The 14,623-nt window shown below is 33.8% G+C and overlaps 1 long non-coding RNA gene across 1 annotated transcript in view; it reads right to left on the reverse strand.

The window, feature by feature from the left end:
- Positions 1 to 6,006: 6,006 nt before the first annotated feature.
- The window catches only part of LOC108736486, a 14,920-nt gene continuing 6,303 nt past the window's right edge, over positions 6,007 to 14,623 (reverse strand). Inside the window, exons 2-3 of the long non-coding RNA XR_001937730.1 lie at positions 7,124 to 7,206; positions 6,007 to 6,119 (exon numbers count right to left, since the gene is read on the reverse strand). This is a non-coding gene — a long non-coding RNA (uncharacterized LOC108736486). The remainder of the gene's footprint in view (positions 6,120 to 7,123; positions 7,207 to 14,623) is intronic.

Genomic DNA, 14,623 nt, shown 5'->3' on the forward strand with positions numbered 1-14,623 from the left:
TTTTCCATTTTTACGAAAACCACAGAGGCGTCTTGTTCAGCGTGCTGTCAAACCTACACTAGCAAGGAGATCGGGCTGAAACTATAGCTACAAGCTATCCAAGGATGGTACTATAGAATGTCACCTCAAGGTAGGCCTAGTGGCGTCATCTCTTGGTTAGGCCGGAAACTTATCAATCCACCCTCGTATATAAAGCAATATATAGACCTGTACTCACGTTCGGTTCGGAAACTTGGGCATTATCAATGAGCCAAAAAAGCAAATTACAAGTGGTAGAAATAAAATATCTCAGAGGCCTACAAGGCGTAACAAGATTAGACAGAATAAGAAACATGGATATTTGGCAAGAACTAGGAATTTTTCCAATACAAAACATTATAGAGAAAAATCAGCTGAGGTGGTTCCGACATGTGAGCAGAATGAATAGAGAGAGACAACTAAGGAACGTATGGAAAACTGGGATAATAAAGAGGAAAAAGAAAGGGAGACCAAGGAACACATGGACATACGAAGTTGGAAAGATCTTACAGAAAAGTGATATGAGGTTACGCCGGGGGTAGGATCTGGCGCAGGATAAGAAGCATTATACACATTTAACATTAACGTTTTACACCTTTTCATAGAAAGGCTTTACGATTATGATTAAATACAGAATTCTGAGTTTTGCCGTGGTAAAGATTGTTCCGAAATTGTAAATTTTGAAATCTATTTTTCGTAGCCGTCCTAACAACACAAATTAAACGTAGTGTGAAAATGTCTAATATTTTTACCATTTGCGCCATTTATTTATTTGTAAATTGTTGATAGTTTCTATATAAAATAGTTCTACAATTCTATTTTTTCTAAGTTAAAATTCACTCTCGTTGTTATGTAAACAACCCTGAAGCAACGTTTTTGAATGGTAAATTAAAAAAGAATTTTGGAGAAAACTTTAAAAAAAATACCTGGTAAATTATTTATTAAAGAATATTAGCGAACAACTGAAATTACATATGTAGGTACCTAGATACTTTTAGAATAAGCACTAAACACTGAACTTCATTTGCATGTGTAAAAACATTAAGAATCTTGTCGCCCACTTCTCTTAGTGGAACGGAGTTTAGAATTCTGATATGAGTAGGTACTTTTGAATTCTTCAAAGGTTAAATAATAAAAAAAAACATAATATGCATGCATGTGTAGTATAACTCACATTCGAAGAGATAAATGAGATTTAGGTAACTTGGTAGGTAGGTACTTCTTGTTATGTCAATGAGTCAGGTAACTACACCTACTAATGGTTATTAAACTTTTACTTTCAATTTACACAATTTTCTTGTTATGTTAATGAAAGTGAATTTGTATCTGCATACAATGGAACGTGGTTCGTGTTAAACATCTTGCGATGATTTGCACATCCATACGGAGGAGGGAATTGATCTTGTTACAATGTCAATGTCAGTATCATTTCTGTGTTGTCATTTTAATGATGTGTTTTATAATATCTTGAACCAAATTAAGTAGCGCCACACGTTTGTTTATTCAAATTAAATGATTAATTTATGATCACATTCAGGTGTAAAAAATATGAATTTTATATAGAGTAGGTATGGAAGTTAATAAAAAATAGGCGAGATAGGTTGGTAGGACACCTTCTCAGGCATTAAGGTCTAGTCAGAGACATATTAGAGGCAGAAACAGGAGTTAGGAGGGGTAGAGGTAGACCTAGATTAGATTACNTGAGGAGCTTGACGAATCAGTCTATAGAGATGGCATTAATAGACTGGAACACCGCTATGAGAAATGTATCAGCCTTGGAGGAGATTATGTTGAGAAATAAAAAAAAAAAATTTTTAAAAACCTTGTTTTTCTTGGTCAGGCGGGAAACTTATCAATCCACCCTCGTACATTTAACATTAACGTTTTACACCTTTTCATAGAAAGGCTTTACGATTATGATTAAATACAGAATTCTGAGTTTTGCCGTGGTAAAGATTGTTCCGAAATTGTAAATTTTGAAATCTATTTTTCGTAGCCGTCCTAACAACACAAATTAAACGTAGTGTGAAAATGTCTAATATTTTTACCATTTGCGCCATTTATTTATTTGTAAATTGTTGATAGTTTCTATTTAAAATAGTTCTACAATTCTATTTTTTCTAAGTTAAAATTCACTCTCGTTGTTATGTAAACAACCCTGAAGCAACGTTTTTGAATGGTAAATTAAAAAAGAATTTTGGAGAAAACTTTAAAAAAAATACCTGGTAAATTATTAAAGAATATTAGCGAACAACTGAAATTACGTATGTAGGTACCTAGATACTTTTAGAATAAGCACTAAACACTGAACTTCATTTGCATGTGTAAAAACATTAAGAATCTTGTCGCCCACTTCTCTTAGTGGAACGGAGTTTAGAATTCTGATATGAGTACTTTTGAATTCTTCAAAGGTTAAATAATAAAAAAAAAACATAATATGCATGCATGTGTAGTATAACTCACATTCGAAGAGATAAATGAGATTTAGGTAACTTGGTAGGTAGGTACTTCTTGTTATGTCAATGAGTCAGGTAACTACACCTACTAATGGTTATTAAACTTTTACTTTCAATTTACACAATTTTCTTGTTATGTTAATGAAAGTGAATTTGTATCTGCATACAATGGAACGTGGTTCGTGTTAAACATCTTGCGATGATTTGCACATCCATACGGAGGAGGGAATTGATCTTGTTACAATGTCAATGTCAGTATCATTTCTGTGTTGTCATTTTAATGATGTGTTTTATAATATCTTGAACCAAATTAAGTAGCGCCACACGTTTGTTTATTCAAATTAAATGATTAATTTATGATCACATTCAGGTGTAAAAAATATGAATTTTATATAGAGTAGGTATGGAAGTTAATAAAAAATAGGCGAGATAGGTTGGTAGGACACCTTCTCAGGCATTAAGGTCTAGTCAGAGACATATTAGAGGCAGAAACAGGAGTTAAGAGGGGCAGAGGTAGACCTAGATTAGATTACTCTTCGCAAATAGTTAAGGATGTGGTCTGTTCCAGTTTTAGAGAAATGCGAAGTTTAGCTCAGGATAGGAAAGAGTGGAGGTACGTGTCCAACCAGTCTTAGGACTGATGACCTTATGATGATGATGATGATAGAGTAGGTAACTAAATAAGTAAATGTAAATAACTATGTCGAATTTGCAATAAAAAGTGTATAAAATGTTGTGCACAATCATTGTTACTTTTTTCGGTAAAATTTTTGAAAAATCACTTTTTTTTAAGGTTTTGTTTACGTTCCCTCAATGAATATAACTTCGGCATAGATGTTTCAAATTTTCTTAACATAGTATCTCATTCCGATCCGTACAAACTAGGATGGGTGGATCGACTTGAGCATTTCGTTTATTCAGGAAGTCGGACCAACCATAGGTTCAACCATAATGGGGCGGGAGAGGTTGTTCATAATGAGAAACCAGACTAATACAAGTCCTTGAAAGAGGACAGCAGCTTTTCCAGTACTAATGGTGACAGAGATCACGAGAATCGGTATAGTACTCTGATGCACAATACTGCAATGTGTAAAAAAAAGGAAAACCACCACATTATGATATCCTGAATACAACAAACTGAAACTCAAATGATGACGTCATCTGGGGTAAAGCACTCCGGAAGTAAATTAGTCCCCCCATTCGGATGTCCGGAAGGGAACTACCTCGGGAGATGTCATCAAGTGCAATATTTCACGAGTCGGAGCGTGGAATTTTAGAGCAAATAGTTAAAGATGTGGGATGTACTGGTTTTAGAGAAATGCGAAGATTAGCTCAGGATATGAAAAAGAGTTGAAGTGCATTTTTTGATACCATCTACACCTTGGGACCTACTTCACATGGTGCTGGTATACTCCAATTACCATTAAACAATAAATTACTTTTTATTATTTAATAGAATGTAGATTATCAAGCACATAAAACATTTTCTGATTTATTTTATTTATTGTATATTATACTCAGCAACAGACCTGTAATTTTTCTTTAACCTTATCGTTAACTATTAATACTTGTTAAATTCGCTTAATAACATCCCTTACAAAAAACATTACACTTTCACGTTTCAGTTACGTTGTGGGCTCCTTGAACTTCCTATATATATAGGAAATCCTAGGCAAAAAGCGTTTGAATTCATATTACGTCATCCAATTTATTTTCCTTGATCGACTTTTTCTTGCAGCTACGAATTAAAGCATTAAATTGTAATAATTTGTTAATAACAATTAATGGTATTTTGGTGTTCGCAATTTGATCTGTTAAATAGAATACGAAAATTAGAATAATCGTGAATTTAAAACCAAAATGAGCTGTTTGAAAACAAATCAAGAATGATGCGATGTAGATTATATTGAACTCTTAATAGTAGAAATTTTCATAATGGCAGTTGGCAGACATTCACCTCTATAAACCTGTAATTTATAGAGAATGTTTCCTTTTTACGTTTACGTTAATGTGACGCTGAACTCATTTTATTAACTTTTTTATTAAAAGGCAGTAAAGGGGAACCATTATTAACTAGCTCAATCTCTAATACATGTTAAAAAAATTACTAATATTTTCCTGATTATTGTTAATGTAATAGACTGAACTTTTCACGTAAATACAACTATACCTAACAAAATCCCGACGTTTCGTCTATTGATTGTGAGCTATTTCACTTACAAAATTAAAAACGATTTTACGTTCTCTTCAAAACAATGTATTAATTCAACAAAACTTTAAACAGTTACTTTCATTACAAATATATTTTAATCCAAGATGTAAACTGTTACTTCTTGAGCAGATAAGTATTACTGGAAAAAAACCGAAATGTTTAAAATATGTATAAAAAGGTTTCTATTGAAAATAACTGTTCTTTTTTTATAAATTATTGTTAAAAATATTTTACGTTTATATTTATAAGTATTGTTTTGAAGAGAATATGCTGATCACGTTTTTACTTCTGCGACTTAACAATTTTTTTAAAGAAGAAGATCAAAAATTTGGTTATATTTAGCTGACATATTCAGAATGATTTGTTGGATAAAAACTTGTAACATATAACTACAATGTTACAATTAAAAGTTTTTTTTGTGATATAACTATAAATTTGGGGTGTTCGAATTTTACCCCTTTACTTGTGGTATACGACTTTGCTTTTTGCCAAATTTTATGATTCTATAGTTCTACAGGAAGTACCTTATAGGCTTTGATTCCTTTGCAGGTGTCAAAATATGTGGCATTAACAGCCGCATCTTTAGATTGCGTTGATTTAGAAGTTTGAGTTTTTCACAGCTCCAAGGAATTGCAAGTCTGAGTATTTGATACTAATCTTATTTTGATACTTCCAGGCGATCTTCAGAAAAAGGGCCTTGACAGACAGACAGACGGACAATAACGTGCTCCTATATCAGAGTCCCTTTTTATCTTTTGTGGTACAGAACCCTAAAAATGATTAATTTAACAAATAGGCATTAAAAACAATACTTATAAACTCTCCAAGGGAATGTAAATTGTATCGCTCATAATTTAGAGTTTATGGCCAAAAGCTTTTTGAATTTGATTTCCGAGTTCAATAATTAAAATTTCTCAAAAATGTTAGAGTAGGAAAGTATTGAAAAAAATAATAAAAGAAATGTTGCCGTTGACTGTAAAACGCTAAAGTGTAATCGTTAATCTTTTCAAGTTTTGGAAAAGTACTGAGAAACATATAAAAAGTAGGCGAACAGTCGCAAAGCACATTTGGTTTAAACAATATTTTTACTTAATTATTATGACCAGGGAAAATTAGTTAATACAAATGGTAAAGGACTAAATTGAGGCCAATTCATTAAAAATTCGACGATTCTGCTGAAAATTAGAGCTTTTGAAACTGTACCTAATAATATTAAATTCTTAGGATGAGAAAAAATAAACCGTTTCGTTTTTAATTATCAATGTTTTCTTTAATGTTTAATTTATAACAACAAGGAATTTAAAAAAGCCGAGCCGAAAAAGCAAAGAACGGAGTTAAGCGTTGGACAACCACATTGCCATTGCAGAAGTTGAAGGTTTCGTTATTTCTTGTTTGGTTCATTCAGTACTCCATTCATGTAGCACAAGCCTCCACTAAATTTCAAAAAAAAAGTTAATTAACTTTTTATAATATTATATATACTTATAGATTAAACCAATTCTTCTTCTTCAGTAGTTAAATAATACGGTAAAAAAGAAGTTGTTATTTCTGTATTAAATTATCAAGTCGAATAAGATACAATGTAATTAAAAACAAATGAAGTTACTCTTAACCATTTAACACAATAAATACAGTACAAAAAAAAATGGAACCCACCAAAGATTTTCGGGCTACTTATATTAACCAAACTGTTAAAGCCTAATATCGTAGTACGTATCTATAAGCAGGAGGTCAGGATCCAATGTGGCGATGGCGGGTTATAAAATACTCCTGTATTAAGTGCCTAACTTCGCGTTTTTATCCTAATTTGAATATGTTTATTTCACGTCTCACCCGTTCTTTTTTATTCTCGAAATAAACACAGAACGCTTTTACGATCAATTCTATATTTCAAAGCCCGAGCATCTCGATTCTCGATCGACTAATCGTTTTAGCTGGTTATGCTAATTTTTAAGAACACTTTCTTGCTCCGTATGCAAATGAATGTTTGTTGTTATTTTTACTACTTATTTATGCGGTAATAATAAGCCGTGGGTGGGTGAACTAGGAACACCAGCTCGAATAAAATTTGCTTCGGAAAACATTTCATTGGTTTTGGTAGTTTTTCGGTTGTTCACCTTCAAGCTGATTCAACTTAAGATCAAGTAATTATTATGCACATTGCTAATGAATAGCATCGGTAGCGTTGAAGCGCTGATAAACATTTTGTAAATTACTCTTGTAAAGAGTCAAATTATACAATAATACTCATTATTTACGTTTCTAAAAAAATTCGGCAAACCGAAGTGATTAATTATACAGTAGGTATGCAAAGCTTTGTAAGCCTGTTGTTACTTAAAGATTAAAGTTATTAAGAGGATAAAGATTAATAACAGACAATGTTGATAACTACCCAAATATTTAACCGATTCAGCATGTTTTTAATATTAGTACCTACCTAGTATCCTTGATGTGTAAGGTAGTCTGCTCTTGAAATCTGGTAATCGCGTGTAACTTTTCAGTCAATTTACCCTGGACTACCTTAAAAAAAAAAAAACATTAAAAATGGTATCGACACATAACATACATATAACTAAATTAAGTATCATTCATGAAGGTACAGTAAAAAGTTAAATGAGATAACATAAAAAATTTACAAAATAAACTAATACAATTTTGATAATAAGAAGATAATTAAAAAAAAGGCGAGCATATATTAGCATACACTCGTCAGAAGTGAAACTTCTTTAGATTGTGTATTATAATAGTACTTTAAATTATTTATTGCAATAGTTTGCATTAACTGATTATTAAATACCAGAAAAATACAACTTTATTTCGAGCGGACGAACGCGGAATATTGGTTTAGTTTTGTTAAAAACGTTTAGGCTTGCAACATACAAAAGCGTAAGGAGGAGTTACAAATCAAAACAAACAAACACAAGCGCATATGCAAACATATATATCTAAAATTTGTTAAAAATGACACCTTTTGGACATATCCACCAGGGGTTACAAGTGGCGCGTGACGTGACGCGTGACGCTACACTTTTTGGTTTTATATCCTAGTAAATTTCCTTCCTACCGTCGTAATTATTGGAAAAACAATGAAAATATTTTATATTATTCTTTATTCCTTCCTGTTTTTACTCAGTGTGAAATCAAAGCCAAAAGGGGTTAAAAGTTAAGTGTATTGTCTGAGAGTCACCGCGTGGTTATTTTAGTTATTTATTATATGTCTACAGATGTATGGTAATAATTGTGAATGTTAGTTGGTATATTTAATGTTTTTATCTATACAACTATTGAGATAGTTTGGTTTGTTAATTATTATACACCATTACAAAAAAGTTATTCCATCTGTTTTATTTCTTCATTAACGATAAGAGAACTAGCCTGAAGAAAGCTCGATAACTAGGGCGAAACATTGGCGATCCTTTTTTAAAAAATAAATAACTTTTAATTAATTTTGGCATTGATATAATTCCATATCTTTAGCTAAATAATTCAAAACTGGGGTGCTTTCCTACTGTCTTGGAACTGCTGAGCTATAGTAGGTAGGTAAGTAGTAAGCACTTAATTCAATGGATTGGATAGGAAATACATAAATTACTAAATTCTGATATGAAAATGTTGTTATACTATTTTTTAAAAGGAATACGGAGATTATGAGTTTCGATCTAGTGTATACCACAAGCTTATATTTTTAAAAACGGACATCTCTGTTTCGTCCACGTCACAGTAGAAATCTATGTAGCAAGAACATATTTCTGGTAAAATTAATGTTAATAATTTGAGTTTAGAGTTCAAATATACTGTCGATTTTTTTGTAACCCTTTTGTATTAATATTAGACAATATGGTAGAATTCCCAACTCTAAAAGCAAAAAACTATCTCCAGGGGCAGGTCTACGTGTGTATTATTTGGGCTATATATCAGGGCCTTGTAGGTGTAAATGATAAAAACCCTTATAACAACTATGGTCACGTGAATTATATTGACAAAATGGTAATTAGTTTGATCAATTAGACGGCATCTAACAAGTGTTAACCAGGCTCCCCCAAATACACTGTATTATCAGACACCTGGCTAAACATAATGAATTGAATGATTATTTTACTGATCCATGGCTAGACCGCTAGACAATGATTCATTATGGGTAGTTCATAAAGAACGACATAATAGTTTTAACAGAAGAGTTGGAAACGTCAATTTAAATATCTTCCATGTCAATCAAAGTAATTGAGTAGAAATTAGGTGTTAGACTTTATGCTTGAGAAGGTATCCTACCAACCTATTATGCCTATATGTTATTGACTTCCACAACGCCCTTTGTTCTCCTACTCTTTCTAATATATCCTCATTTCTAACCTCTAACCACGGTATCCTCACCATTCGCCTGTAACACCACTTTTTTGAACGCTTTAAAAGACATAATTAATTGAAAAATAGAGGGAAGGAGGAATAGAGGAAGATCTACGATTGAATAAAATGACCAACCTAAACAGTAAGCAGGAGTAACAGTTTACCAAGACCTTCAACAATCAACCGAGGACTGTGAAGAGTGCAGGGTGCTACACCGACATGAGCGTGACCCTTAAATGATGAATGAATTAAGCCCATAATATATAAATAATCCAAAATCTAAGAAATTATCTCTTTTAGGGAAGTTATATACAGAAATTCAAAAAGCAACTTGTAAATAATAATAAACTTATAATTCCCCCTTACAGCCCCGGTGAGAATCAACGACCTAACTATAAACTTTTATGCTTTGAAAATCGTAATTTTACTCTTCCACGTGCTGTCTAGAGACAGAGGAAGATACAATCTCATGAGAACGAGCTCTCAATCAGCCGATAACTCTATACTCTACAATTGATTTTAAATTGATTTTAAATTGATAAACAGACAATATCGTACACTCAAGCTCTTAACAAATCTGCAGTTTATTTAAAAAAAAAAAACAGGTGAGAGTTTAAAGCTTTGCTCTGTTCGCAAAAACTGGTGGATACTGGGAAACACTTCAAAAGTATACTAAGAAATCCCGTAATTAAAACAAAGGTGTTGTTTATATTCCTATATACGAATTACTGGAACATAAGTGTTTTTCTTTCGTTAGATTTACGTTTAATATAGATTTGTCGAATTGATAATGCTAGTCCAATAATTGTAACAATACTAAATAACTTTATTTACACAAGGATATCGATATACTTTATACAGTAAATTTTACAAATTTGATAAGTCTGGTTGTTGCGTCAGTCACGCGTTTTTTAAACTATTATTACTTTTTCATGGCAAATTATCCCTTTTCGTCACGATCATTTAAAATTTCTTACAGTTCCAATGAATCTGATCCGACGGGCCTTGATTCTTGACGAAACTTTTGTACAAATTAGAGTGGGTGGATCGGCTTGCGAGTTTCGATGATTTAGGGGGCCGAACTATAAGTTCAACCATAATGTGGGGTTCTTAAAGAGAAACCAAACTAAGATAAGTCCCTGAAAGAGGGCAGCAGCTCTTTCAGTACTCAGGGTGGTAGAGATCATGAGGATCGGTATGGGACTCTGATGCACAAAAGTGCGTGTGGAAGGCAACGGGAAACCACCATATTATGATATTCCAAGTAAAACTCACCGAAACAAAATGATGGCGTCCTCACTCCGGACGTAAACTAGTCCCCCATTCGTATGTCCGGATGGGGACTATCTCGGAGATGTCACCAATAAGTGCAATAGGGGTAGGTGGAATATTTCACGAGTCGGAATGTGGAATATTAGGACAATGAGACAAGTAGAGAAATCGGAAAATTTAAAAGTAGGGATGAATATATTAGAATTACATATAGTAGGTATTACTGAAGTCCGTTAGCCCGAAGCTGGAGACTTCTGGAGTGGATACTTTAGAATAATACATACAGGATCGGTGGAAGGTAATTCGTGGGTTGGAATTGTAATGCGTAGGAAAGTAAGGCAGATTGCAGAACTTCAACGCAGTAATAGATGAAGGTAAAGGGGGTGTAATAGCAGGTTCTTATGGATTAGACAATAGAAATTATAGGGTAGATAGGTTGATAGAATTTTGCGATAAACATAACCGCTGCGAATACTTTTATCAACCATCACGTTAGGAGGCGCCATACGTGGAAGATAGCCAGGTGATTTAGGGAGATGTCAGTTAGATTACATACTTGTTAGACAAAGATTTAAAAATCAGGTGAAGGACTGAAGGAGTCATCCAGGAGCAGATATAGATAGCGATCATAACTTAGTAGTTATGAAGACCTACCTTAAATTGAAAATTCTGAAAAAGAGGGAAGATCGGAAGCGTCTTGACTTTAGAAAAGCTAAAATATAACGAAACGCGTGATAGGCTAGGTACAAGGGCAGACGAAATACTAAAGGTAGCGGGAGAAACGAATGACAGGAACATAGAGACAGGATGGAATTGCATTAAAACGTGCCTAAAGTCAGCACCTACAGATATACTAGGTCTTAAACAAAATGAAAGTCAGAAACCCTGGATAACAAATGAGAAACGGGAATTAGGAGGGATAGAGGTAGATCTAGATTAGATTATCGTTTGCAAATAGTGAAGGATGTGGGTTGTTCTAGTTTTAGGGAAATGCGAAGATTAGCTCAGGACAGGAAAGAGTGGAGGTGCATGTCCAACCAGTTTTAGGACTGGCGATTTTATGATAATGAAAAATTCAAATGAGTTCTTAATACACTTTTATAAATTTCTACGGCTAAGTGTAGAGCATTCTGCCAATGTTGTACCGCTATTCTTTGATGGAGCAAACCTCTCTATCTTTCTCCATTCGATTCAGGGTGGTATATGTCCCAGGAATGTGGTCTCTTTTCTACGAAACTTGCTTCTATCGTGTTGAATTTATAAACTTCGTTCTTTTAGTTGTTTATAGACGTTTTCTAGTCGAAAATTGTGTTCTTATGGATTTTTACCAAAATAATTATATCATTTATGTATACCAGGCACTGTTGGGGGGTCAAACCTTGCATGTTGAGGGCCCGTTCTTTAATCCAAATAGCATATTTAAATATTCGTAATGTTTGCCATTTGCATTAAAGGCAGTTTCTGCAATCGAATCATTGGACATTTGGATCTGGTGGAAACCGGATGTGAGGTACAAAGCGGTAAAATATTGTGAATTTCCCAGGTGATCAAGGATTTCCTCAATGATGGGTAAGGGATGTTTATCGTCTATAGCTTTTTATTTAGTTCCCTATATGCAATTACCATGCGTCATTTAACCTTTCCGGACGCATCCTTTTTCTTTGGAACTATCCATAATGGAGAGATACAAGGAAAAAAGGAGGAACGAATGGCCTTATCCCTCAATAATTTAGCAATGTGATTTTCAACTTCTTCCTCGTGTACCTGAGGGTAGATTTTGATTGTATTGGGTTTTTTTCAGTGGAAATATAACAATGTTGAAGTATATTTGTGGTGGTTAAGTCATCGTTGGGTAAATGGAATATTTCATGGTATTTTATAATAATAGGTATTAGAGATTCTTTTTCCTCCTTATTTACATAATTGATGCGTAATTGTTTCATTAGTTCTGTTTGTCTGTCTGTCGTGTTATCTTTACTTATTTGTGTAATTGAATTTATTGTTCACTTATCAGGACATGGTGGCAAAAATATTTTGTTTAGTTCGAAGGTAATTTCTGATCTCAGATGTTTATCGCAGTTGTTACAGACTCATTATCTTTATCTAATTTACAATACAATACAATACAAAAAGGTAATTTAATATTTTCCCCGGAGAAGCCTTAAAATAAATAGTCTTTATTTGTTCGATAATTTGGTGCCTTTAATTTTATTATTTGTTCTGCACGTTCATTAAGTGTGAGAATGTGGCGTGACTAATTAATTTACGGAATAATCCATCTTTGCATTATTTTTAATTAAGAGATCTGATCCGATGATTTTTAATATTAACGTTATCATGCTCTAAACAGGTTTTTACAGTAGTACCGAGTGCTTCAAAAGGTGTAGAATTTAAACCGTTTAGATAATTAATCTTTTTTGCATCTGGTTTTAGAAGAAATTTAGAAAATCTGAGGACAGAAATACAAGATCCGCTTTCAATTAAATGTCTTATTTTATTAATTATTATAAGTGTGCCGTGATGAAAAAAGGTTGAAAATCACTGCTCTGGAGTAAAGCCTGTAGATGTTAACTACATTATGGGTAATTTACCAAGGGTACATACAACTACATGCCGACCATTCATAAATACGAACGTCGATTACTTTGGGCCTTCTTATATCAAAAAGAAGAAATTTCGTAACTAAATAGAATAAAGTAAAAACGTACGTTGTTTCGCCATTCTTCTTCTCATAGACATAGACGCAGTGAACCATAAAACCCTTACCTTAACGACTCCAGTATAAGAAGAGTAACTCGTTCTCAAACAGCAACCGAGCGACATGGCCTAGAGGTTTAGAGCAATGCTTAGCATTCGGAAGGACGCCGGTTCGATTCCGGGTCCGTCTGCCTTGGTCCAAGTTTTTCTGTGGTTTCCTTGGTTCACTTAGGCAAATGCTGAGGCAGTAATATTCCACAAATTATCTTTCATTCTTTGTCTCATCTTTCTCGCCCGAACCACCACCCACCTATTCCCACGATTCCTGAAAGCAGGCTGAAGAGGGCCTTCCGCCCTACGTTCCGGCGTGGTCCGGAGGGACTGCCCGCCCATCAGCATTACTGGCTGGTGGGAATGAAACACCCAAAAAGTTTCTAAAGTTTTAAAGTCAAACAGCATCAGTTACGACTCAGCACCTGCCCAGTCACCACTGAAGATGCAATCAGCAAAGAACGGCGAAACGTGAAAGCCTAAGAACTACACGTGGCATTTTATTCCACCACAATCACCTCATCCTGAGGGGATATGGGAAGCAGCGGTAAAATCGTTCAAATACCATCACCGGCGAGTCATGGTTTTTTTTCTCTCGAACAATTGAATACTTTAATAACTGAAATCGAAGCTATTCTTAATTCCCGACCACTCACTGCCCTAATCTCTGACCCAGACCTTTGGTTGGCGATATATTAATGAGTCTTCCATATATAAATTTAGTTCATATTCCATCCGATCGATTATCACTATGTCAACAAGTTCAAAGGTCAAAACAAGATTTTTGGGACAAATGGCACAAGGAATATTTGCATGAATTAAATATATGAAATAAATAGAATCAAGGAGAACATCCGATCAAGGAAGGTTCTATCGTTATTATTCGCAACGATAACCTTCCGCCTCTACAGTGGCGCCTAGGTCGTGTTATAGAAGAATTCAAGGGTCATGACGGTGTAATAAGAACTGTAAAAGTAAAAACGGCCGCGGGAGAAGTGACCATTACCGGTCTGTAATGAGTGATATTTTACAAACGATTAATCAATTCGAATTCAGCATTTTTAGTGTCTGTTTAGCATAGATTTCGTTTAACGTCATAATATTTTGTTGTTTATGTTATTGTTTATTAGAAATATTTGTCTATTTTCTCAGTTTTTGCATATATTTAGGTATATCTTTTTATATTTAGTATAGATTAGTTCTTCCCCCCTATCAGTCACTGTGAGCTCGAAACTGTTAATACACTTTTGTGAATTACTTTCTTTCTGTTAAAAATTGTTTGAAAAATTAAATTTAAAGGAATTGTTTGTAAATAAATATGCAACACATCGTACACTTCAGCATAAGAAATTGCTGATACTAACATTCATTTACGTAATACTACTTTGCCCTGTGCTGACAGCACTAATAATTTCTTTTAAGCGCCAGCCAGAGCCGGACTGAACATTTTACCCCGGGGTACGATGTAACCAAATGGTCTGGTTTAGAAGGGAAAGTGCACAAATTTTAACAGCACTCGTTTTTAAATAAATTTAAGAAGTTAGGAGGAAATTTGCGTTTGTCTTTGCCTCGG

The sequence above is a fragment of the Agrilus planipennis genome, unplaced genomic scaffold (assembly GCF_000699045.2).
Source record: "Agrilus planipennis isolate EAB-ADULT unplaced genomic scaffold, Apla_2.0 scaffold127, whole genome shotgun sequence".
Taxonomy (NCBI): domain Eukaryota; kingdom Metazoa; phylum Arthropoda; class Insecta; order Coleoptera; family Buprestidae; genus Agrilus; species Agrilus planipennis.